Genomic DNA, 27,066 nt, shown 5'->3' with positions numbered 1-27,066 from the left:
ATTATTACTAAATTAGAATAGAATTCCTATAGCATTATGTGTAATGCACTGTCACTATAAATACAATATTAATAAAGATTCTACATTACCTGTGCTTAATCTTTTTAAACCTAACCTTTTATTTTAACGAAGCACATTAAAAAGCTCTGATTTTGCCAAAATCGGAGGAAAGTTTATTGCATTTTTAGGACAAAAGGGTGTCAATGCTATTTTGACGGTGGCTCTGGCCATAAATTTTTAAATTCTCTGTCTCCTAGGATAATAACTGAACAATAAGCGCGTATGTGAGAGCAAGTCAGGAGGCTGGGACAGATTGGCTCATTTGTGCTGAGACACTCCATCCAGTCCTGTCCCACCTCCTGCCCCAACCAAGCCTAACGCCTGGCCTCTGATGAAGATTCAAGACTAAATAAAACTCAGTCTCTAAAGTTGGGCCAAAGGTATAGAGAGAGGGGAAATGTGAGGGGGGAAAAACGTGATCTACACTGCCTGCTCTCTCCTCTGATATCACCACCACCAATCACAATTTGCTACCTTCCTACTCCCAGTGGGATCCCACTCAGATTCTGTCATTGTAGGACCTAATCTAAGACCATGTCAGCCTCAGAAGAAGCTGCCATTTGACCCAAATCAAACCCAGATCTGCTGGTCCTAGTACCCATTGGCAAAATCACTTTGGTCCTCCCACCACACAAACTTCTTCCAGTCTTTCCAGTTGACTCCCTAAACCTGGCCACTTCTGCCACGGACCCTGTGCTTTGCTCTTCTGTTAACATTTGACATTTTGTTGTATCTGAAGAGTTTGCTTAGACTCTCAACCCAACCATCAGCAGCAACCCTGGCTCACCCCTACCTCTCTTTCAGATCAACTATGTTAGCAGCTGGATAAACCTCGATACCCCTCTGAGCCAGAATGATAGGCCCTTGAAAAAATAATCTATTCATTTCAGAGACTTCTTTCTCTTAAACTGATTAGCCTGACTACATTGGCTTATTACCTGACTATAGTTTATTTCACAACCATATATGGATATCACACTATGAACCAAGGAATCAGAGATGCAATTTGCTCCCTACCTTCTTCCCTCTCCAGCTGTTCTCATTCTCCTGAGGCACCTGCCACCTAGGTCAGTGGCTATCAAACTTTTTGGTCTCTTAACTTTTTAGAGAGTAAAAAAAATTTACGCTCTTAAACATTAGCATGGACCCAAAGAGCATTTGTTTATGTGGGTTATACCTTTTGACATTCACTGTATTAAAATGAAAAAGAAAATGTAAAAATAGTTATTTATCAGTTTATTTAAAATAACAGTAATCAACCTATTACATACTCATGTAAATGACATGTCTATAAATTATATATTTTCTAAAACCAAAAAAATAATATAAGAGGTGGCATTGTTTTTGCAATTTTGCAAACCTCCTTATTGTCTGGCCTAATAAAAGGTAGCTGGATTCTCATATCTGCTTTGGCGTTCAGTCTGGTCCAATATGGTATTCTGGTTGAAGTGTATGAAGAATACCTGGCCTCACATAGATATGTGTATAGTTAAAGAGAGGAATATTTGAATAGCATTTTTAGATAATTATGAATATTATTTGCTGACACTAAATTCATACTCAACAAATAATAGTGCATTGTGGGAACTGAAACCTTATCAATAAATTTTTCGTACTCAGTACATTAAAATCCATTGGTTTATCTTGTACTCTGAGTGGATCTTTTACTAGTACATGATTGGTCACTCGGAAAATGTTGGTTCACTGAGCTATGTAAATCAAATATTGATACATTTTATTATATAATATCAAAAATCACATTCATCTAAAAAACATATGATAAATCAAAGAAGTTGTGTGATATTCTGGAAAAGCCAAAATTATAGGAGAGACATCAGCTTAGTGTTTGCCAGGGCCCAGGGTGAGAGGACAGAACTGACTACAAAGGAACATCTGAAGACTTTTTGCGTTGATGAAAATATTCCATACCCTATTTGTGGTAGTGAATACATGACTGTCTCTACTTGCCAAAACTCATAGAACTATATAACTAAAAGGATAAATTTTACTATATATAAATTATTCCTGAATAAGTAGACTTTTAAATAAATTACATTCCTTAAATAAATTATATCCCTTAAATAAATTACATTCCTCACTATCACCATCTATCTTATCAGAGAAGTATATAAGTACTGGGAGGTTCTCAAGCTCTTGGATCTAAACTTTCCAAAATTCTAATCGTTCCTTGAAACTTTGGATTTTATCTCATTGGTGACAAATACTGTCAGCTTATCACATCTACATTTAAAAGAATCAAGTCTCATTTCTTTAAATTCTGAAAGATTGGTCTCAAAATGATGCCAGACCTGGAACAACTGTGTTGACATTTACACTAATGATGTAAAGCAATGGTGGGTAAAATTACAGATGTGCTAGCACACATGAAAGCAATACCACCAAAGCATCTTGGTAGTCACTATAATCTATACCATCCATGCATTTCCAATTTTTAAAAAGCCAGAGTCACTCAAAAATGCAAAATTATTAATTGTATTAAGTCTTAACCCTTGAGCACATATCTTTATACTCTTCTGAATGATAGAATTAGAAGAATGCAAAGAGCCCTTCTGCTTCATTCTGAAGTACTATATTTGTCTCAAGGAAAAACAAAACATAATATTATTCAAAAAATGTTCTGTTGCAGATGAAACAATAAAGATATTATTAACCTCACTAAAGCCAAGTGAAGGATAGCTTTCATCACACTTCCTCTTGATGTGACAGACTCACTTCATTCATTTTGGAGAAAATGTCTGTCAAATACTGAAGGCTGAAGACCCACAGTTTGTTTATCCAGTAGTTCTTTCAAGTAAAAATGATGTTCCATAGAAAGGGCGCCTACATGAGATTCTAACTCAAATAATCATACAAGTGCTTTTCCCTTCATGTGTGTCAAGACAACCCATAGTTTTACCCACCATTGCTTTGCACCATTAGTATAAATGTCAACACAGTTGTTCCAAGATAAACCATGAGATTTTTAAAAAGTTACTCAATACTTTTGAATATTTCAGCACCACTTTTGTTTGTTGCCAAGGTTTCACAGAAAAGAAGATCTTCTTTGATGATTTGTTGTTGCTGACGCTGGATGAATACAAACAAACATAGATTCACCCATTGTTAAGGCAAAGGTTTAAATCTTCAGATGAGATGGTCCTTCAATCTTCAAATACACACAACTTGATTAGTCTCTCAGTTATTGTGTGTGCTTCACTAGCCAATGCAATGAAATAATTTACCAATTGGATGTTTCTGCGGCTATCTCATTCCTAGTTTGAAGGCTGTAACAAAAAGTGTTTAGCTTTTAAAGATCTTATCATATCTACATCAAGATACTCAATTCCTTTTTCTTTAAACTCTGAGTGCTTGGTCCCAAAATGATGCCATACCTGACACCTACTCTTCAAATTTCTATTGCACTATTCAAATACTATTCATAATGTTCTTATGCAACATTCAAAATGTTCTAATGCACATAACATAATACAGTGCGTTATTAACATCACCAAAGCTAAAAGAAACATAACTTTCGGGGCGCCTGGGTAGCTCAGTCAGTTAAGTGTCTGCCTTTGGCTCAGGTCATGATCCCAAGGTCCTGGGATCGAGCCCTGCATCAGGCTCCCTGCTCAGTGGGGAGCCTGTTTCCTCCCTCTCCCTGCCCTTGCTTGGGCTCTCTCTCAAATAAATAAATAAAATCTTAAAAAAAAAAAAAAAGAAAGATAACTTCTATCACTTTTGTATTTATTGTTGTGCCCAGCTTCCTCTCTTCCATGAGTCAGAGAACTCTCTATAGCCAGTCTCGCCTTTTTCATCTTTAGATGTAGATGTTTGCTATGGACTAAAAAAGTTGTTCTTCTAAACCTCCCCATTTTTTAGGCCAACAAGTCATCCTTAAATAGAGATACAATATATTATTTTTTTTCATTTTAGAATAAACTATTAAATTCTAAAATAAGTTTTAGGTATAACTTTTAAGTTTTAAAAGTATTTTTCCAGATTTACAATATTTTTATATATTTTTAAAATATTACAAAACAAGACAATAAAGTTTACTTCTTATTATGTTTCTACATAGGCCAAAAAAACTTCAAAATAATAATTTAATAGATGTTAATGAAGTTATAGATATATACCAAGTGTAATCTGATATTAAGGATAGAGAAGAAGTATTGAAAATATACTGACTAAATGTGTAAAAATGCTCATATTATTACCCTAAACCTACTATCTTAGAAAGTTCTACAAAATACAAAAATAAACAAGCACATATCCCATCAAAGCAATGATACTATCACATGTCTGAACACCTCTGAGAGAATGAGATTGAAAATAACAAATAGTGTCTTACTGCTATTATGAAAATAGTTTTGAGCTGATGAGCCCCTGAAAGGGTCTTGGGAACCCACAGGGCTCCACGGACCACACAGAAAAATACTAGCCTAAGTGACCATGGAGCCCTCCCTGAGCATGATCCATGTCGTTCTACTGCAATTCCTTCCCTCTTATGACACTGAAGGAGCCCAGGCTGCTGAAAGACCTTGGATTGCAGAGTTGTTTGGGAAACAGTAAAGATATTCAAGAAGGTAGCAAAACCTATATCCTCAAAACCTGAGGGGATAGGCAGCTAGTCAGCCAAGGTTAATGAGTGTCAATACTGCCATCACATAGTTCAAGCTAGGAATCTCAGCTTCATCTTGAATCCTCTCTCTCCTTCAATGCCTACAGCAAACACCACTGGCCTCTGTCCTGGTCTGAGCCCTCATTATTCCTTGCATGACTCCTCCTTGAAGCCTCAAGAGTAAGTGTCCTGCCTCCTCCACCACCAGCACTGCTGCCACAGTCTTCCCACACACTGTCTACTAGATAAAGAACAAAGGGAGTCCTTAGAACCCATAGACTCCTCACCATATCACCTATGTTTCAACCACTCTAAAAATGCCCCTCTCAAAAAATAAAAATAAATTAAGAAAGCTTCCCATAATGCTGTTCTGCATCTCCTAGCTTATATACATGTCCTTTTCCTTGAATTCCACTCATTCTTTCAGCCCAATTCAAATATCCATTCCTTCATGAAGCCTACCCTAATGCCAAGACACAGCCTGTGTTCCCAACATGTAATAAGCAGTTAATGACCACGTTTATCACACTAGATTATCTTTGCTTGTTCACATAACTGTCTCCCCAATCTTCCTGTGGAGAGGACAGAGCATGTCAAACTACATCTAGAGTCCCCACTCTAACCGAGCTCCTGTCTGCTGCACCGGTACATAGCAGGTGCCTAATCCACATTTGTTGAAGGAATTTGATGCCCCAGAAAATGCTGAATGCCCTTCAACATAAATGACCTATTAATTTAGGTGCATTTCCCCACTTATCTACCTTTCTACTGGCTCCTGTGATACTTTGCTACAATACCGATGCATACAATTGCTAGAACAAAGCCATTTCCTTCAATTGCATGAGATCCTGGCATCCTGTCTTGGGAGTTCTCAAACAACTATGTTTTGGTGATAATATATGGCGGGGTGCTTGTCATGGGATATCTCTATGACCACCACCCTAATAAGCCTATGAAGGAGGCCTCATTAGCCCCATTTCATGTATGAGGAAACTGCAATGCAGAACTAACTGAGCCAAGACAGAGCTGACACTCAGGCCAAGTACTTTCCAACATCAAAGCCCAACAATTCCACCCTGCCGTTAACAGAGAAAGCTGATTCACTCTAACGTCTTGCTCAAATGAGACTTCTCTGATTCTGAAGGATTTTCTCCTGTCGGTAATTTCTTACTGAAGATTAATGAGGGTTTTGGATTTCTTTGCTTGTTCTTGTTTAATGAACACTAAGGAAAATAGTGTGGGGAAAATCTGCCAAAAGTCAGTTCTACTATAGGAAGAAGAGCTCAGAATTAAGGTCTCAAATGCTCTGTTTTTGCTGTTGCATCTGGTTAGTTCATGAATGAAACAAATTAGCCCACAGTTATTGTAATGAGCAGACCCTGGTATCATTTCTGCACTTAATTGCCGTTAAAATGTTCCTTAGAAACTTATGGCAAGGCAAGTATGCACTTTAATTATTGTGATAGGGTTCCAAAAGGTGTAGCATTGTACTTTATTAGATAAGAATGAGCAGTGCCAGTGGAAATAAAGTCTATAACATTATACAACACCGCATTCCCAAGACAAGCACTCTTGTCTGTCTTGATGATGGTGCTGCTGTACTTGTTTTCCAATTACATCTTGAATAAACTGAATAGACCAGGAGGCATGATGAGGGAAATCTACTTTCTCGCAATTACAGTTTATGTTCTGTTTAGAGGTAATAAACATTTTCATTGTCCATGTTTATCCAGTCTTTAAAAGTATGTATGGAAATCTAAAGGCTTGGGGCACCTGGGTGGCTCAGTTGGTTAAGTGGCTGCCTTTGGCTCAGGTCGTGATCAAATGTGGTCCTGGGATCCAGCTGCATGTCAGGCTCCCTACTCAATGGGGAGTCTGCTTCTGCCTCCACTTATTTCCCCTGTCCCCCACCCCACCTCATGCTCCTTCTCTCTCTCTCTGTCTCTCTCTCTCTCTCAAATAAATGAATAAAATCTTAAAAAAAAAAAAAAGTCCGAAAGCTCAAAAAATGCTTTTCATGACTTAAGAAGAGAAACTTAAAGACAGTTGTGGTTTCAGGCTATTCTTGCAAGGAAATGGACTGCTCTGGAACCCAAGCAAGAAGCAGAAATAGAATGCCCAGACCTTTCTGATGTCAACACAATCTGCATGAGATAAGGGATGTAGCACAAATCATCGGTAGACTGAGAAAATATTTCCTAGAAATAGGCAATATGCACTTTCAAGTGTCAAAGGAAAAGACTTCTAGATACTTGTGTTTACATTCTTTTTGTTTGTATTTTCATGTTTTTCATGACCTACAAGATTTACTATTACTAAACACACAATAATATGTTTGGTTTTATATTACAGTTATTTTTTCAAGCACTTTTAATTTTAAGTCTGATTTTTCACAATGGAATTCTTCTGTGAGTAATCACTGATGTCTGTGAATGACAAACACTATGAATGGTGTCGCAGATATCCAACAAGCATGCTGAATGTTTGGACCATAAATCAACTGTCAGGTTTTTATGCTAATTCCGAAAGATTTTTTTAAATTAAATATTAGCAATGACACAAATATATGATGTCTATTTAAGTCATCCATTGGGGAGGCAAAACATTATTTCTAACTGCAATTTGATTCAATATGACAGACTTTTGTTTCACAGGAAACAATGGGAAGTTTTAAGAGAGCCTTCTTAAAAATTCAGTCAAAACAATATCTGTCCTAATATTTTATATAAGCTATTTTCAAAGAGTTTTCACTATAAACAGAAGTATCAATAATATAAATATAGAAATTAGCCTTATGTTATTTGGATCATAAAAGTGTAAAAGTATATATTTTAGAAACATTTCAAATGGCAAGCTAATATAACTGGTTTTGACTCAGTGTTGTCATGTAACAAAAATAAAATTTAATTTATCTAATTAAGTATTTCAAGTTTCATTTGAAACTTTTTAGGACAGACTAGCCACATTGTTTTTAGAATATATTGCTTATTTTATGCCTCTAACAAATGCTTAACTATTTATATCCCATTTTATGCAAATCATTCTTACAATAGCTAGGTGCTACACATTTCTAAATATTTTATATGCAGCTTTTGGTATTCTTTTAAAATGTCTTTCAGGTTTTAGTTAATAAATCATAGGTTTTTTCCTTGCTCAGACTACTGTTCTTTTTGAAAATTTAGGATGAATTTTTAATAAGACATGTGAAAAGCAGCTTAAGAAATTTAAAAAAAATCAAAAGCTATCCACACTCATTTGTCTACCTCTACCTTCATGTTTCAAATATTTAAGATAAATATATGCAAGCACTTGAATTATCCACCAAAGCTGCCTTAGCTCTCCACTAAATTTTTTGTAGGCAAATAAAATACGTACACTTCATGAGAATCAGTACAATTCCAGTCTTATTTAGCCAAGTGTCTTTATAAAACTAGAGGATTGAATTAAAAGTATACGCTCTGAAGCAAAACTACAGTCACTTTCTAATTTTACTAATTTTCCTGTTTCAGTTACTTTGCCTATAATATGAGCTAAACAGTAACACCAACCTGTTATGAGGATTAAATGAGATCATGTATGTTACAAAGTTTACAATTCTACCTGGCACATTTTAAACACGCAATATTATTATTTATTAGGGAAATCATGCTGGAATATTTTATTCATTTGAAAATTGTTTACAGGGATGCCTGGGTGGCTCAGTCAGTTAAACATCTGCCTTCAGCTCAGGTCATGATCCCAGGGTCCTGAGATAGTGTCCCGCATCGGGTTCCTTGCTAATAAGCGGGGAGCCTCCTTCTCCCTCTGCCTGCCTCCCCCTGCTTGTGCTCTCTGTCGCTCTCTCTCTGACAAATAAATAAAATCCTTAAAAAAAAAAAGAAAATTGTTTACATATAGATATATATATGTATGTATACATATGATGACTGCATTAAATTTTTTGAATTACCTGAAAAATTATGTTTATTTTCCACTTTACTTTTTATAGGAAACATAGTCCACACCTCCCATTGGGAGTAAGTCTAATCTTGTTGCCATTTCACGAAGTCTTTGATAAAATTAGATCATAGAAGTTTCAAGCTTTGTACACATATACACACATACATACACATACACACACACACATACACACTCAGGTATGTATATATATGTATACATATACACACTTAAACACAAATATATAAATATTTACACTATAAAAAATATATATAAATGTATATACCCACAAACATACATATATATTTGCAATAATCATTTTTGTCTACCATCATTAATTGTCTATTTCCTTGTTGGACTGAAAAGGAGAACACTGTTCTCAGCTGAGGAGGAGAAGCAGACAGATGAAAAATGAGCAATCCCGATCTGAGCAGGGAAAATCTGCATTTTAAAAATGCTTTGAAAGAAGTCTGTGTTCCCCTAGGACATGAGACTCTCACTATTCACTCTGCTCAGTAATACAGTACATCAGTACATGATTTTCCTAGATTAATTACATAGGTATTCAATAATAATGACTCATTAGTCTACCAACTACATCCTTATACCAGCAAGCCCGGAACATACCAACTTCATCAAATGCTACTTAAGGAAATAGCCTACATAGTGATAGATAAATACCAGAGAGGGAGAAAGAGTGCTAGCAACAGTGACTGGGTCCACACAAAGGTTTGATAATTGAATGCCCAAGGGGAGAGTACCTGGCTCTCAGGTTAAAGACAATGGGGTTCTGTTCGTTGGTTTTATCCAACCCTACACACTAGCAGTGAAGCTGTTTTCAAGAAATTGCCCATGAAACAGACCAAGATGGTCTCTTCCTCATTCACTTAGCCTTCATTTATGTTGTTTCACCATTTCCCTCCCAGGTGTTCATTTGAAGCCCGCCCAGTCTTAGAGCCCACCACAAACCTGACCTCCTCCATGAGGCTTTCCTGGTCCCCTCTAGCCCACAGTCAAATTTCCCTCTCAATACTCTTATCAGTTATGACCAAGATGTCCTCTCTACTGACTCTTGACCCACTAGCTCTTGTACAGAACAGTCTACTTCAGCAAACAGTGTTGGAGAACTATTGTGTGATTAATATTGTGCTTGACAGTGTGGAGGACACAGAGGAAGACAGTATTTGAACATAGGCACTTTATATAGCTCTCATTAATGTTTTGAGAGGGATACTATTACCTCCTCAAGATATCAGTGAAAAAACACAGAATCAAAAGAGTTAAATAGTCTGCCAAAATTTGCATATAAGTAAAATAGCCAGAATTTAAATCCATATCAATCTGATTCCATATTCCTTATTTCAGAAGTTACAGATACATGGTCCAAGAACTAAGTAAATAAGTTTTTTTTAACTGGCATGGTGTTTTCCTATTAAAAAAAAAAAAAAGGATGTATGACTTCAGGTAGGGGTGTACTTTCCAGTTCTCCACAGGCCCCACCCCACCTTATTGTCCTGTGTTCACACACCAGGACACTTCTTTATGCTATCTGCATGGCTCCTAATTGCAGTTCAGCTTACTCCCCTGCTACTTCCTCTGATAGTCTGTTTTGTCTCATGCTTACAATCTAGTAGGGAAGAAACCATAATATAAAATGGAAAAGAGATATACAGAGATTCTCAAAAGAATGAGGAAATTTTCCTAGATACAGGATGATGAGTCTTGAAGGCTAAGATTTTGGAAGGAGGAGCTTGGAAAAGAATGCTACAAGGCCAAGAAATGGGAGGAAAAGGTCCAATTGGTAAGAGAGGAAAGTATAGTCAGACTTGGAAAGCAGGAGTTTGCTAGTTTGATTTCACCTGAGAGTGGGGTCTATTAAAGGCAACAGCAAGAGAGAAAGCTGAAAAGGTTAGTGTAGCTTGAACTCGGAAGATTTTGAATGCCATAATCAGCAGTCTGGATGTTATTCTGTCAAAATTAAGGTCTCATAAAGGTTTGTGAGAAGGCTTACAATTGGAACCAGATTTCAGAAAGAATAATCTGGCAGGAATGAGCAGCAATTATGTGTAGGGAGAAATGGGTGCATGGAAGAGCAGGGAAACAAAGGATGCAACCAGCTGTTTGTCTGGAAATGAGATGTCAGAGCCAGAACCAGGGAGTAACCAGGAGAATGGCAGGGCCGTGGGGGTCGACTGAGAAGAACCTTAGGTGAGAGTCCCATGGCCTGGCTTCCTCCTGCTTTGTGTGTGAAGCACTCCACATTTATGCTCAAAAGCCATCTTATTTAAGATGCCTACCCTGACCACCTGATATAAACTAGCTCTCCCATCCTACCCCAGCCTCCCTATCCCCCTAGTGGTGCCTTATCTTTCTCCGTAAACTTTATCATCGTTTGACATACTATATACTCCCTTGTTTATTTGTTTACTGCCTGGCTCTCCTGATAAGTTAAGCTTCAGACAGGGACACATGTCTGTTTTATTCCCTGTAGTATCTCCAAAAGTGCTTGGCACATAGAAAGCATTAACAAATACTTGTTAAATGAATAAATAAATGAAGTCTTCCTGAGGGCTTAGTGTCTTCTTTGCCCATATAGACCACAAGACCAAGAGTCATGTTTCATAGTCTTGCACACATCACAGATGTGTGCACTTACCTAGGCCCTGTCACCTACAGACTGTGCTACAGCCAAACCCCTACCTAGTCCTCCAAATAGATGTCAGTCTCTTTGCTCACCTGCACTCTTTGCAAAGGTGATGAGCTCCTTTTGATATTGTGCCAGTCATGTGGCATAGCAGCAAAGTACTAACTGAAATAGCTGTTTCAGGAAACACGTCATGAATCCCAAATTGGACTTAAGCTGAGCCCACTCTGTGCCTTTCCCGTATAATATTTATCACAGTGTAATTGATCAATTATTAGATAACTTTTTGTTTATGAGACTTGTGGTTCTCACATCTACCAGGTCCAAATTTCTGTTTTATGACAAATATTGTCTAGCACCGTCTTTTAATAACCTGAAATGAAACTAATGGTTAATGTAACGTATCGACATAAATATTTTTTTAAATCAATAAAGTGCCCTAACTTTAATATAAAGAGAAATAAAAGGAAAGTAATTTGTAATAAAATACTACATATTTCAATATATGAATAGTGTAAGATGACTACAATAGGACACCTAATGAAGTCATCAGGTGCTCACACCTGTAGGTAGAGTCACTATAAATGCAATGCTACTGGTGCAGACTGATATATTAAATATCTGAATATGATGAGCAGCCTTCATGATTTGATTTTCTAAATAGTGAATACTTCTCCTTAAAGATCAATGGTGATTCACCCATCAAGAGAGGAACCAAGAAAAATTAATGCTGACAGATGCTTGAAAGCATAAAACCAAGGGAAATTCATCATTTTGAACCACTTGGATGAGCTACAGAACCCCAAGATGCTTAGGAAAAGAATTTATTGATGCAGGCATATACATGGCCTGGTTTTTTTTATTATTTTTTATTTAAATATATTTGACATATAACATTGTGTAAGTTTAAGGTGTACAACATGTTGATTTGATACATGGTTATGTTGCAATATGATTGCCATTGTACCACTAGCTAGCACTTCTATTGCTAAATTCATAAAAATAGAGAATAAAATGGTGGTTACCCAGAGCTGGGGGTGGAGGTATAGAAAATGTGTTTAAGGGTACAAAGCAACTAGTAGAGAAGCAAGTTCTGGAACCCTAATGCACATACAACAATATTATAAACATCAAACCTGCCGAAAGACTAGATCCTAATTATTCCCACCATGCTCAGTGTTTTATATGTATATAGAAATACCTGACAGCCTCCAGCCAACCTGACCTACAAAACTAGAGCAGTTTTAAGCTTTTGTTGTTGATTTATAAGTGCTTTCTCAATAAAATATAGTTTATTTAAACAGTTTAAAACATTTAAGCCAATCAGAACCATTGATCCCTTTTTAAAAAAATATTATGTAGCTCCACTTCACTATCCTAAAAACAAAATTCATAGATTATATAACCTACCACACATGTATTTCCAAAATTCAATATAATGCTGTAGGCATAGTATATCATAAAGGAGAAATAAAAGGAAAATAATTTGTAATAAAATAATGCATATGTTTATTATTGCATAAACGCTTGGGCACGGCTGTATTAGAAGACATAACCAAATAGTTTGAAGTTTGTGCTATACATAGAATTGCTGTGAATATGATAGTACAAATACAAACTAATCCAAGTGTTTTGAACTAGAGGCTCAGTGCCATGGGCAACACTCCCATTGGCAACATAATTTTCCCTAAATGGTGAACAACTTTTGGTAAAATTGCAAACAAAATGAAATGTAGCCTTTCCTAGATTTACAGTCATATTTTTTGAAGAAAAAAATATCAGTACCAAATTCAAAATAGAATTTCCAGATGATCCAGTAATTCCACTTCTGGGCATCATATCCAAAATACTTAAAAGCAGGATTTCAAAGAGATATTTGCACACCCCTGTTCAGAGCAACACTGAATATTCACAATAGCCAAGGGATGGAAGCAACCAAAGTGTCCATCAAGAAATGAATGGATAGGGGCACCTGGGTGGTGCAGTTGTTAAACGTCTGCCTTCGGCTCAGGGCGTGATCCTAGCGTTCTGGGATCAAGCCCCACATCAGGCTCCTCCACTGGGAGCCTGCTTCTTCCTCTCCCAGTCCCCCTCCTTGTGTTCCCTCTCTCGCTGTCTCTCTCTCTGTCAAATAAATAAATAAAATCTTAAAAAAAAAAAGAAAAGAAATGAATGGATAAACTGTAGTGCATATATACAATGGAATATTATTCAGCCTTAAAGAGGAAGGAAATTATGACATGTGCTATAACATGTATGAACATTGAGGATATGATGCTAAGCGAAATAAGGTATTACAAAAAGACAAATACATACGGTTACACTTCTATATACTATCTAGATTAGTCAAATTTATAGAAAAAGAAAGTAGAATGGTGGTTGCCAGAGGCTGGGGGAGGGGAAAATACAGTTTAATGGGGATAGCGTTTCAGTTTTGCAAGATAAAAAAGTTCTAGAGATCGGTTGCACAACAATGTGAATATACTTAACACTAACAAACTGTACAGTTAGAAATTATTAAAATGGCAAATCTTGGGGCGCCAGGGTGGCTTAGCCGTCAAGTGTCTGCCTTCAGCTCAGGTCATGATCCCAGGGTCCTGGGATCGAGCCCCATGTCGGGCTCCCTGCTGGGCAGGAAGCCTGCTTCTCCCTCTCCCACTCCCTTTGCTTGTGTTCCCTCTCTTGCTGTCTCTCTCTGTCAAATAAAGAAATAAAATCTTTAAAAAATAATAAAAATAAAAAAATAAAATGGTAAATTTTATGTTGTATATTTTTATAATAAAAATGATATATATAATAAAACCTTACCAAAAACTACTTAGTTTTAGATATAAAAGAGTTGGGTGCTAGACTCATTGGAAAGAGCTTTTTTCATCTGCTTGAGAGTCATGTAAGATAAAAAATGATTCTGCATTGTGTAGATCTGTCCTGCACATGTAATACAGACATCTAGTTTCTCTCACTGCTGCCCACCCAATGCCTACAGCATCTACCAAAATTTTAACAACCCAAAAACATCTCCACAAATTTTCAAGTGCTGCTTATGGGATGTAACTGTGTCCATTAAGTTGAGAACCATAATGTTAAATGAGACCAGGGATCTCATGTCCTTGCGTCTTGCTTATAATTGTATGCCCAGAACCTAGCAAAGGTTTAATGCATGCTACTAAATGTGCTTAATGAACAGCAATTGCATAAATAAATGAAGATGTCCCTGAGAATGAAAACTGTGTTTTGTTCATCTTTGGACACCACCCTCCCAACCCAACATTACCTAAGACAGTGTTTGGCATGTTGTAGATGCTCAAAAATATTTGGTTTTTCACTTAACAAATACACAATGCTGCATTGTTGAAAAACTACACAGTCCCTACCCTTGTGGAACTGATTGGAGCAAAAGACAACTGACAACAGTCTAACATAGCCAACCCTTTATTTTGGTCCCAAGTTAACAGTAATAGTAGTAAGGGAGTAATAACAGTAGAGATTGTAGTAGCAGCAATATTCCTAAAAATTACTATTTCTACCATGAACTATTACTTCTAACATTAGTTGCTATTTGTAGAGTATCTATAAGGCAGCAAGCATACAGCTTGCAGTAACTCTTCTAAATCTGACCCAATTCCTATAAACTCTGTATTACCAGAGACCTGCTTGCTGCCACAGCATCATTGCCCAACAATTCACTTTCCCACCCTTCACTGTGCATTCCAGCTGAGACTGAATTTCTTTCAACCCTCAAATACTCCATAGTCTCTTGTCTCTGAACTACACATATGCAGTCCTGCTTCCTGGAAGACCTGTCATACCAAACCTGCCTAGATAGGTCCTACTCATCTAGTAGATATTACTTCCTTTGGGGAGACTTCCCTGATCCTTCCCCAGTGCCCCTCTTTTGTGCTTCCATAGCACCTTGACCTTCTTCTATAATAGCACTCATAGCACTGCATTGCCTATTTATTTATCTGTATCTCCGTTAAGAGTATAAAATCTGTTAGATCAGAGACCACATTTATTTTGTTCACCACTGTATCCTCTGTAAGGACAATGGAATCCCCTTTCAGTCTCTGAGTTTCTCTTCTCTGCCTTCTGTATGCTTCTGTTTCTAATAGTCTGTGTTTGCAACCCTGTTTGGAGAACTAACTTTAAGAGAATGGAGCCATTATGACTTTACAAAGATCAGGAAGCATCTGGAGCATATATTCACCCTTCATCTATAGGACAGCTTTTACTCACTGACTGATTGGTCCTGGAGTATGGAAGCCCAGCTCCCCTTGCCATAAGCTGGAAAAAAAATACTAGGGTACGACTTATACTCCAGGTTCTCCTATGGAATTAGGCTGAAACTACCCTCTGCAAGACGTGGCCTAAAACTGCACCTTGCTAGGCTCCTTCTTTGGCATTTCCACCACTCTGTTACAGGTTTCTTCTGGAAGCATTTCTTTGTAAATCACTTCCATGCAAATCTTTGCCTCAGGATCTGCTTTTGGCAAGCCCAACTAAGACAACCCCTGAAAAACTAGTAAAACACTATGGAATAAAATGATATGGAGCAGAATTCAGTAAGTATTTGTAAAATTACTCAATCACTAGTAACAGAATCCGACAACGTAGGTATGTTTCTCCCCATTCTACAAACTAGGAAACTGAGGTTAAGAGTAATTACATATTTATTCTAACTCACACAGCTAGTACTCAGAAGAGCCAAGAGCCAACCCCAGGCCCATCTATGGCTCCAAACTGTTTTTTGGCAATACTGCGTTCCTCCTGGCCCTAATTCAATGCTTTGGGAAACAGAAGGGATGCCATACCTCTTGGGTCTCTTCAGGTACTGAATTCCCTTCTAGTGGTAGCTTCTCCCAGAATCAACATTCACTCAACAAAGAACCTTCACAGCCCTGGGAAGATATACTGCTCCAACCTGATTTATCAGATGACATTTCTAGAGTTCAATCCTTGTTATCAACTATCAGGAAATATTCAAAGTGTCAAAGCCAAATAGAGATCTATTCCCTAACACAGAACAAGGGGAGGAAAATTTGCAGAAGTGTTCTATGGTATCAGGCTTTGCCAAGGAGAGGGAGATAAAAAGTAATAGCCTAATTTTCGTTAAGTGATTGCTCTCATAAAGTAAAAGAGAACTTGTCCTTACCAGGACATTAACCCTGCATTGCTCAGACAATTAAGGAAAGTCATAAATTAATCCATAATCATAATCTGAAAAGAAATCTTATCTTCGCACAGAGGGTAAGAAAAGGAGAAAGTTATCTTGGAGAAGATGCTTCATGAGTTCTATTTTGCAAGACAACCCGTAACCCTTATGTCTTTATCCTCACAATTCTCTTCCTTATTTATCCCCATCACGTCCTCTCATCTTATTTCCTCTTCTCCCTCTGCTCACTTCAACTTAATATCCCCCACCCCAAATCCTCAGATCTCAAAACTTAAAAATGAAAAAAGAGAATATTCCTTTATCCACTCTGAAAGAATATTGAATTGTTTTAATATGAAAGTTCATTCAAAGAGTGTAACTTTTCCACTAAAAACTATAGAGATCCTTCAGGGCTAAACAGAAATGAAACTTGAAAATGAAAATAATAAAATGATTATGAAATTGTGGGGTATTATCTTTGATTCTATTTTTATTTCCTTTGTTATTGTTAATTATAAGATTTAAATAATAGATACACATTTGGAAAGAGAATAAAGGAATCAAGAAAGCAGAAGTGAGAAGGTTCTGATTGCCTACTCTGTGCTAAGCACTATAAAGATAATTTATTGAATCCTAATCATAAATCTGCCAAATAAGTATGGTTATCCCCATTTTACAGATGTTGAAAGTAAAGATGAAGTCTTATTCTCTTTCACAGCGAGGATTTAGTGCCAGCATTATTTGTCTACAAAGACCAAGCTTTGGGCTTTGAGATGAGGATGACCAGGGAGAAGAGATGGATGATACACACAAAAGGCTTAGAAAACACTTAAATAAAGCTCCTGCCATTCCATAGTCCTCTAGTAAATAATAATGTTGAAAGGAAGATCATTTATGAATCTCTTCTGGCAGATGATGTTTTTCTTACTAGAGTCTAGAAGGGAAGCAAGTGAAGAGAATGGGACAAGAAAGTCAAGGCCTTGGGGCATGAAGAAATCCCTAATATTAATAGAAATATTAACAGATATGATTCCCCTTTATCCTTTTGCCCATTAGACAGTTGGAGTGCATTGCCTCAAGTGAGGGATGACACAGCAAAGTGGATTTTTGGTATTTGATATTCAAAAGTCTAGGTCTTGGAAAACAATAAACCTTCAGATGCATAGGTAAGAAATTTGGGAGAAAATGGGATAAGAGTGAAGCTTTTGTTCCCTAGACAGGATCCCATGGACTAGCAGGAGGGGAGAGGACAGAGGACAGGATGAGTTAGAGAAGTATTTGTGACCCTGTATACAGGAGTGGGGTCAGTGTCCAGAGACTTCGATACAGATGACAGCACTGGCTTCCAAAGTGCTGCCAGAGCCTCCAGCATCTCCACTCCAGGGTCCTTCACTGGCAACTGCAGCCCCCCTATACCACAGTGACACTATCCTCAAGAATGAACAATGCAGAAGACTTGGAGTCTGAGAAAGGATGAGGGTTAGAGGCAGGGCAGGCTGATGACCTGCACTGCTTCTCACCAACACTGCATCTGGTCCCTTATGGACCCTTAGAAAATAGACAGATGAGGAGCATCAGCAACATGCCCCCAAACCAAGCCCTTGATACAAACACAATTTTGTGTGTTGGGGGGGGGTGAAATTCATGTTGAATTTGTTGCTTCTGGTGTTTTTGAGCCAACCTTAACAACTACTTAAACAAAACAAATAAAGTAGGATGACTTTATAAAGAGGACAAAATGACTTCAAAGTATTTTCTAGTTTCCTGGCTCCCCATAAAACAGCAGAAAATATAAAGCATCTCTGCAGATTTTTAGGGAAATTTTTAGTGGAAGATTTAATATTACAATTTCTGCACAGAGTCAGTCCTTGGATTTCTCTTTGATAAGATTCTAATGTTTGAGTTTGCATGGGTTGTATGTTATTTCTAAATAGTGGCAATCACTTGTTTTTAAGCATATTAATTATAGGATCCTATATCATATTCATATATATCTCTACATATCTATACAAATCATTTATATGTCATAACAGCTCATCTATCTATGAAATATACATAGCACAATGTGAACAACTGGTAAACATAATAATTGTAGCATGGCAAAACTACTAACTCACTATACTGTTAATTTGTAATTCCCTTTTATAGTTTTAATTTGCAATTTTCTCTTCAAGAATAAGGTTGAACATGTTAGGAGCAATTTGTATTTCCTTTCCTGTGAATTATCTGTTCATATAATTTGCTCATTTTTATTTTGGGTTATTGGTCTTTATCTTACTGATCATACAACTTTCAAATGATAAGAAAATAAGCTCTTCATAGATACTTTACCCAGATTTTCTTCTAACTTTTTTTATGGTGTTTTGTTTCCCAGGTAGATATATTTTTTTAATTTACTGTACTCAATAGTTATCAATCTTCCCTTTCTGTTATGTTGTTTAGATTACATTTACAAAGGTCATCCTCACTCAAAATGGTACCCCTGTTTTGTTCTAGTATACTATGGCCTCATATATATAATATTAATATGTAAAAATAATATAATATAATTAATACAATAATATACACATACATAATTACATATTTAAACCAGTTGAAATTTATGTAAGTTTAAGTGAGATAGAAATAAAATTTAGCTTACTTTCTCCAGATGAATATCCAATTATCTTAATGCCATTGCTAAATTCCTATATGTATTTGGGTTAATTTCCTATATATTATCTTCTTTAACTCTTTTCAACAGTCTTGTAAGATAGATATTGTTACAGAGAAAGCTACTTGGGGCAGAGAAAACTTGTATCTTAGAGTTAGGAAAACACAACAGTAATAGAATTATGAATATGAAGATGAAATAAATCTGATACCATGACAAATGCATTTGTATTAAATAAAAGCTTCATAAATTAATATATTTCACTGTATTTATAACACCTCTAGCCAAAAGAAATAATAAATGCAGTAAATGCCTTGTTAAAAAATACCATGTTATTGGTTAAATTATTAGTGAGCAGTGACCCTAATTAACAAGGTAATAAGCTTGCTGACTTGCTGATGGGGCAGTTTTCCAGACATCATCTGTGCCAGGTAAGCCTTCCCAAGCAGGATTTAAAAATGTATTATACTTAAAAGGGTAGGGAAAAAAAAAATAAGACTCTGGTAATTGACCAGGGCTCAGAAAGGTGTGTGTTCTATTCCCTAGGCCTCCCTTGAGCCCTGCCACCTCCCATCCCCCATTTGAGAAGGTAGTAGAAAGAGAACTGACCTCACTGGCCATGATGATGTATGTTCTATCTGTGAGAGAGAACTAATCTTGGGACCCTTACTGCTTACTCTCTCCAACCTCTTCTTTGCTTCAGGCTGTAGCTGTCAGGCACCATGGAGATTGCTTGCTGATTATCCAAATTTCTTTGTTTGCTCCCTAAAAAATCAGTGTTTATGATCATTTGGCCTGCAGCATTTTGGAGTCTAATTTCCTCAAGCAGTGAGCGAGCTGCAGGCTTTAGTTTTGCGTGATTACTGAAAGCCTGAACGGCCTTTCCAGTATTCTTCCAATTTTCATTTTCCAAGGTTTATGTTAAGGAAAAGAGGTCAGGGAAGGTCAATTCCATCCATACCACTGAGCCCACACTGAACATTGATCTGAACAGGTGAGGCCAGAAGACTTAGCCTTGATGTAAACGTGAATTAAAAAAAAAGGCAACTGATACAGTCTTTGGGGTTAGTAATAAAAAGCAAATACACTGGGACACTTTTAATATTTTCAATAGCAAAGTGGTATGGGGAACGTAACACATAAATTTATGTTGGAACCCCCCCCAAAAAAAGTCTTGCTCCTAATAGTCTTTTTGCTGATAATTAATTATTAATATTAATTCAAAAAGAATCTCCTTTACTCCCGCAAAAGTTTAATTAAGAAGTATATATACACAAGTCTGGTCAGGCTCAAATTCAGATCAGTCCATCAACCTGTGAATCAATACTTATTGTAGACTCCAACAAAATAAAACATCAACTCGGATGAGATTCCCTTCAGAGAATAACTTATGTTCTCATTTTCTCCAGATTCAGTAATTGAGAAAAACGTGAGGTGTGACTATAAAGTAATGATACTGATTCTACTTGTCATCCATGAAAATCAACCTTGTCATGTATCTATTTCCAGTCACTTATATAATTTGGGACCTCGTCACTTACGTAAACTGGGAAACTTTGGGGGAAAATAAGAAAAATCTTGTTATGGGTATCTCAAAATATTATGAGGCTGATTGAATTTGCCATTCCTTAAAATCAGTAGATTGGGTTTGATGTTAGTTGTAGTGTTTTGTTGGTTCAAGTGCTTGAAATGTATCAAGGATCTCCCATGGGTAAGGCAGTATGGTGTGGTGTGTGCATGTTCATGGACATGCATGCGTGTGTTGTGTGTGTGTGTGCTTGTGTGAAGAAGGAAGGTATTTTTAAAAAGAGGAAATAACTCTCAAAAGATCTTGCAATCTAATTGTACATGCAGTAACTAATGGCCCCACCACTCACAGCTGTGTGATCTTGGGGCAAGTTCCTTAGCTTCTCTCTGCCGGTTGCCTCGTCTATAAAGTAGGAATAATAATAGCAACTACCTCACACACTTAGTGTAAGGATTAAATGAGACCATGTACGTAAAGTACTAAATACAGTCAATGTTGGATTTGATGATAACAATGATGGTATTACAATAACATTGCAGAGGGATGTTGTTGCTTTTCTGCAATAACAACACTGCTATCAGTTCCCAGGGTTTTATCTGAGGACCAGGAGAAATCTTGACTTTCAAAGTTTCTTGGCTCAAATACATTGTTGAACAGGGGAAAAAAAAGCCGTGGTCCATAAAAGTGATATGACTTGGCCAATGTCAGTGACAATAGAAGCCTGGAAATAACTTAGTCTCCTGATTCTGCCTCATTTGCTTAATCACAGGGGAGGGTGAGAGATTTTGCACTTTACGGTAAGTTGCTCAAAAAAAAAGGGAAAAAAAAGCTGAATGAATACCATCAAAGCAGTTTGAGGCACATAAAGGGTCAACATTAAGTAAAGTCAGTCACCAGTCAACAGCATTTATTGATTTATTTCTGTGTGAAGAGCATTGTATTATGTGCTGAATGGGAATGCTGTATTCTTATTCTTCAAGGCATAGAAGTTGACCTGGTATAGGTTGACCTGAATTTTTCTGTAAAAGCTTTCTCCAGATGGCTGCTTAAGCAGTTGTTAATCGAAAGAGAGAACTCCATCCACAGCACCCTTCACTCTTGCATCTTCACTGGTGCTCACAGGGATGTCCCAGGAAGCTACAGACCCCTCCCACGGCACTCACCAGGTAAGTTGCCTCCAGACTTGAGACTCTTGATCCTGAAGTATAGGCTAAGAAACTATGCTTCACAGTATAAAGAAAATCTATTTACTGCACAACAAAAAAACCTATCATTATTTTCTTATGTAATGTGTTTTCAAATTTATTGACCCTAAAACTTGAGTATTTAATTGTATCCAGGTTCTTAGATTGTATACTTGTTTATCTGTAAGTTGTAGCAAAATCTCTAATATACATCCTGGTCCACAATATGAGAGCTGCAATGATTTTTGCCTGTGCCTCTGTTTCTGCAAGAGGTCTCCTGTGTTATCAGAGAGAGAGAGAAAGAATGGATTTGGCATTCTAGCTGAGCTCCAGGCACCCACGCATCAATGCAGCATATACACTTCAAAGAGTACTAGCCAGCAAGCCAGAAAGGTCCCCAAGCACTCCCTGGCCTGCTTCTCTGTGGGTGTTTTAGTTTGGTTGTTCTCCACTCTTTTAGTAAGCACCTCTCTCCCACTTAACATTCACCTTTATTGCAAATCATGTTCTTTACAATTAATTATCAGTTCTTCCTCTAAATTTCTTTTGGAAATTAAGGGGAGAAATCAGAACTGTCATTTCCAGCAGGTAGATTCCTTATTCTTAATCTTTAATTTTTTTCCATAAATAAAGGCATTTTAGAGGTATTTTTGTTGTCCATGAGTTTGTGTTTATTTGCATGTGCCTATATTGGGAGGGCAGGTCACAACAGGAAGTGCAAATGTCTTGAGCTGTAGGAGAAGTATAATTAAAAGAAATCTGAAGTGTGATTTCCTATCAACTGACTAAATTCTATGAATGGTCAGCATACCAACACATCAAGAAAAGCAAACAGCTTCCTCTCAGTTCTGTTTCTCGGGCCAAGCAAAGCTATCTCACAGAAATATAGACCTTGAATGTTTAATTTCATTCAATGTTCTTAGATTTTTATCTAAGGCTGGATGTTGGGAAGAGCAAGAGCTTAAGATTTTGTTTATAAGATGGCTGGCAGGGAAGTCTCCAATGCTGAACTTCAGAGGCTGGGAGCGGCACAAACCAATGGAATCAGAGATAGATACATAGATACATAAATACATACATTCACACATGCATATATACATGGATAGATGTGTGTGTGTATATACTTAGATACATACACAGATACATATATAGATACATACATGCATGTACATGCATGGATAGATACATGGATATACACATACATAGATACATACCTACATACATAGAGAAATAGATACATGCCTACATACCTACTTATATAGATACATACATAGACAAATAAAAAATAATGAAATCAAGTGGATTACTAGAAAGGGCAAAATATTTTCATTTTTAAAAGGAAAGATCAAGATAAAACTCTCATTATTACCAAATACATTTACTCTAACAATATGTTTAATAGTTTTGTTGCTATAACTCCCCCTACCTCCAAAAAACATTACTCAGGAGTTAATAAACAGGGGTGTGACACATATACCTCTAGAAGCAGCCTATAAACATGGAAGTTTTGTATAATTTTTCTTTGAGGTATTACATTTTTATTGTGTATTAGTCAATTTTTCTACGAGATTATTCCTGGTTGCCTGGGATTTTTGGACGTTAGTATTTTGGAAGACAAGGAAATCCTTCTGTTTTCTCCACTGGATCTCAGAAGTCTTCCTGGAAGAGGAAGGTTTTCTCATACAATTCATGCCTCAAAGCAAAGAGCTCCAGGGCAAGAAAAAAAAAAGGAGGATTTGTTTAAACCAATCTGGAAAAAAACTGACTTTCCATTCTTTTTTTTTAATCTAGTCAATAAGGGCCTTTTTTTCCTCCCCCCTCATAAGAATAACATTTGTCCTATGACACACATACTATTGATACAATTATCTAAGGCAGTGATTATAAAATATACATGAACTAATATTATTCATTGCACTCAAATTTGGGGCCTGAAATCAAGCAAGCAGCTTCAGATTTTCAATTTATTGAGTTAGAAGTTTATTTAAGAAATCTGCCACAGTACACATTAATAAAATGGGGCATGCCTTAGGCTCTCCAACTCCATTTTATTCACTTAATCATCTCTAACAAACTCATCTCGGAAGTCCCAAGATGGTGAGAAATATCCCACATTCCTTGCTTTCAGCATTTATAAAGCTTCACTCATATGTCCTCTCCCTCCGCCCCTGCCCCCTATGATTCAGTCACTTCATATTGTAATACTTTGGTGATTATTGATTTTGGGTTAAGGTTGGAGCTCAGTACAACTGTGTGAGCATTCACTGCCTTCAACTGACGGTATGCTGCCGCCTGCCCACTCCATATTGACAGGCATCCTCTTACTTTCAGATTGGTGTTCGTTTGCTGATGAACACGCAGGAGGGGGATCATGACCTTTTCTCTTATCTGGACAGCTCTTAGCTTCACAAACATTTTTTTGCTGCAGGGTGTTATTAACAACAGGGTGATAGAACAAAGAAATGAAAAGATGGGAAGCACATCAATGTATGAAATTTTCTTTATTAGGACACCCTCGAGGCCAAAGGTGGGGGAGGTCTAATTATAAGGTGTTGCCTTTCTTCTTAGAATAACAAATTTTGTACATACATACACACACATCTACACACATGCTCTAATGAGTTCATGATTTGAAAATTAAGGGTTACTCATTTTCCTTGTTCACAGGAGTTTGCAACTCTGCCTTCATTGGAAACCAGTTTGTATAAATAGAAAGGAAAACCAAAGTAATTGAATTTATTATACATCAGTCATGGGTTAAGACAAGATTCATTATAATTAGATGCAGCATGTTGATGATTAAAATTTAATGACCTCATTTCTCCTATACTTGAAGAGTGTGTAAGTTTAGCTCTGTGGGATTATTTAGGGCAAAGAGGCATTAGAAACATAAGCAAATTATAGCTAGTCTGGGTTTGCAACCCTCTTTGGCTCACAAGCCTTGTATCTGAATTCAAGGGCCCTCAAAGTAAGGGGAATCCAGACATTTTTAGGTGAAACCCTGTTTTTAGATTTTAACAGACTTATTTTTTATTTTCTATGCAGCTCTAAAGGAAAATTTTGAAACTAAATAGGGTAGGTTAAATTGAAACTAAAATTTCCCAGATAACTGGATTTATGCTGGGCTTATTTAGCTTAGGCCAATATTCTCAATGATAAGAAACTACAATGAAGAGATATGAAATAGCCATAAGGAAAGGTACAGAGCAAGAACCTATGTTAACTAAATGATGCTGATACGAGGAGTCAACATTAAGATATCTGCACCATAATATCTCTGTGACATTCATTATTCTAAACTAGTCATTTCTATTGACTTTGTTTCCTCTTGTGAATAACAAATCCCTCCCTTGCTTTTATGTTCCAGATCCTAATAAAAATGTGTGATAATGTAAAAATCAACAAAATCCTGTTTTTAGAAATCTCATTTTTAAGTTATAGAGGTACAAAATAACTATCTGAAAACACTAACTTCTTTTATTTTATTTGGTTCCCTTAAATAACAGTTGTGCAATTGGATTGTTTTTTCCCTCACATTTTAAGATAAAATCCCCTTTGGCTTGAAAACATACACCATATGTCAAAAGCACTTGAAAATAGAGATTTAAAATGGAAACATAATACAACCTTAACCCTAATGGTCCCAGCAGGGCTCGGCCAATAAATATAAAGTAGTAAAAAAAAAATTTGAAATTCCAGTGAGTATTGTTTTGCATTTCTATATCACATTTCATCTAAGCATCCTAAACACTACATAAGCATTAAAGCATTAAGTCTTACATTTCTGTAGAAGACAATGTTGTTGTTGTTTTTAACCTCTGGAATGACTGCATCATCTTTGGAGATCACATGGACAGAAAGAAAGAATTCCCAGAGCAGTGTTGGCCCTGAAGTCATGCCACTAAGTGAACCCTCCCCTGGTCTCTGATACAGCATCCTCAAACCCTGCCTAAGAACCATGGCATGGACAGAAATATAGAAGTATAAAACAAAAAGGGTGAGACTAATTACCATCCCAATTCATTTATTTACTAACTTGTAAGTGAAGAACAGCTCTTCCCTTCCAGTCTAGCATTTGTTTAATGTGAATTTTCTATTCACCATCATCCATATATTTCAACTGCAGTTATGACCTTTGCTCAAAATTATGACCCTAAAGCAAAACCCTGACACAGTTCTGAATCACTGAAGCAGGACCATATTACATTCATCAGTATGCCCATGTATCATGAATTTCACTGTACTTACAATTCTTCCTTAATTGGTCACAAGTGAGATGCATGGATACTGCCCATTAACCAGAGACTCTGATTAGCCAAAAATTTCCATTTCTCTGATAATGCTGAATAAAGAGATGGCACAAGTCAACTGAGATGAGTAAGGAGAAGACTAAATCATAACCTGGGTGAACCAGGAAAACACCATTTTTCTCATGAATCATCCATTTTTCTAGTGCCCTGTAGACCAACCCAAAGATGGAAAATATGAGGACTGAATCTTGTCAATAAAATAAAGTCCATGGAAAGTCCCAATGGCTGCTCCCAATTGGCCAGAGCCCATCTCAGTTGAGCTGTTTACCAGCCAGATATGTTTAGAATTTTGTTTTTATGATATATCCTCACTTACTTTTATGATTATGTAGTGGGCTGAATACTGTCCCCCAAAATCCTGTCTACCCAGAAGCTCAGAATGTGACCGTATTTGGAAATAGAATCTTTGAGGCTATAATTAATATGAGGCCAGACTGGATTAGAGCGGGCCCTAAATTCAAAGACTGGTGACCTTATTAGATGAGGAGAAGACACAGACACACAGAGAAGGGAATGCCTTGTGAAGACAGAGGCAGAGATTGGAGGAATGCATCTCAAGCCAAGGAACACCAAAGATTCCAGGCAGCCCCCAAATCTGGCAGGTTTCTCTCCCAGAGCCTCCAAAAGGAACCAACCCTGAAGATGACTTAATTTCATAATGCTAGCCCCCTGAACCATGAAAATAAAAATTTTTGTTTTGAGCCACCTAGTGTGTGGCAATTTGTTACAGCAGCCCCAGGAAGCTAATACAGACTATCTCCTCATTATTACCATCATTAATCATAGCTAATATTTATTGGGTCCTCTGTGCCAAGCTGTGCTATATGCTTTCTGCATAGTATCTTATCGAGTCCATATAACAATTATTGGAGAAAAATGCAATTATTATTATTACCACTTTCAAATGAGCACACTGACTCTTACAAACCTCCAAGTTTCCACAAAAAAGAAAGAGCTGAGACCCAGTTCTCTCCAAGA

This window comes from Ursus arctos, unplaced genomic scaffold (genome assembly GCF_023065955.2).
Source record: "Ursus arctos isolate Adak ecotype North America unplaced genomic scaffold, UrsArc2.0 scaffold_36, whole genome shotgun sequence".
NCBI lineage: Eukaryota > Metazoa > Chordata > Mammalia > Carnivora > Ursidae > Ursus > Ursus arctos.
This window is presented reverse-complemented; position numbering follows the sequence as displayed.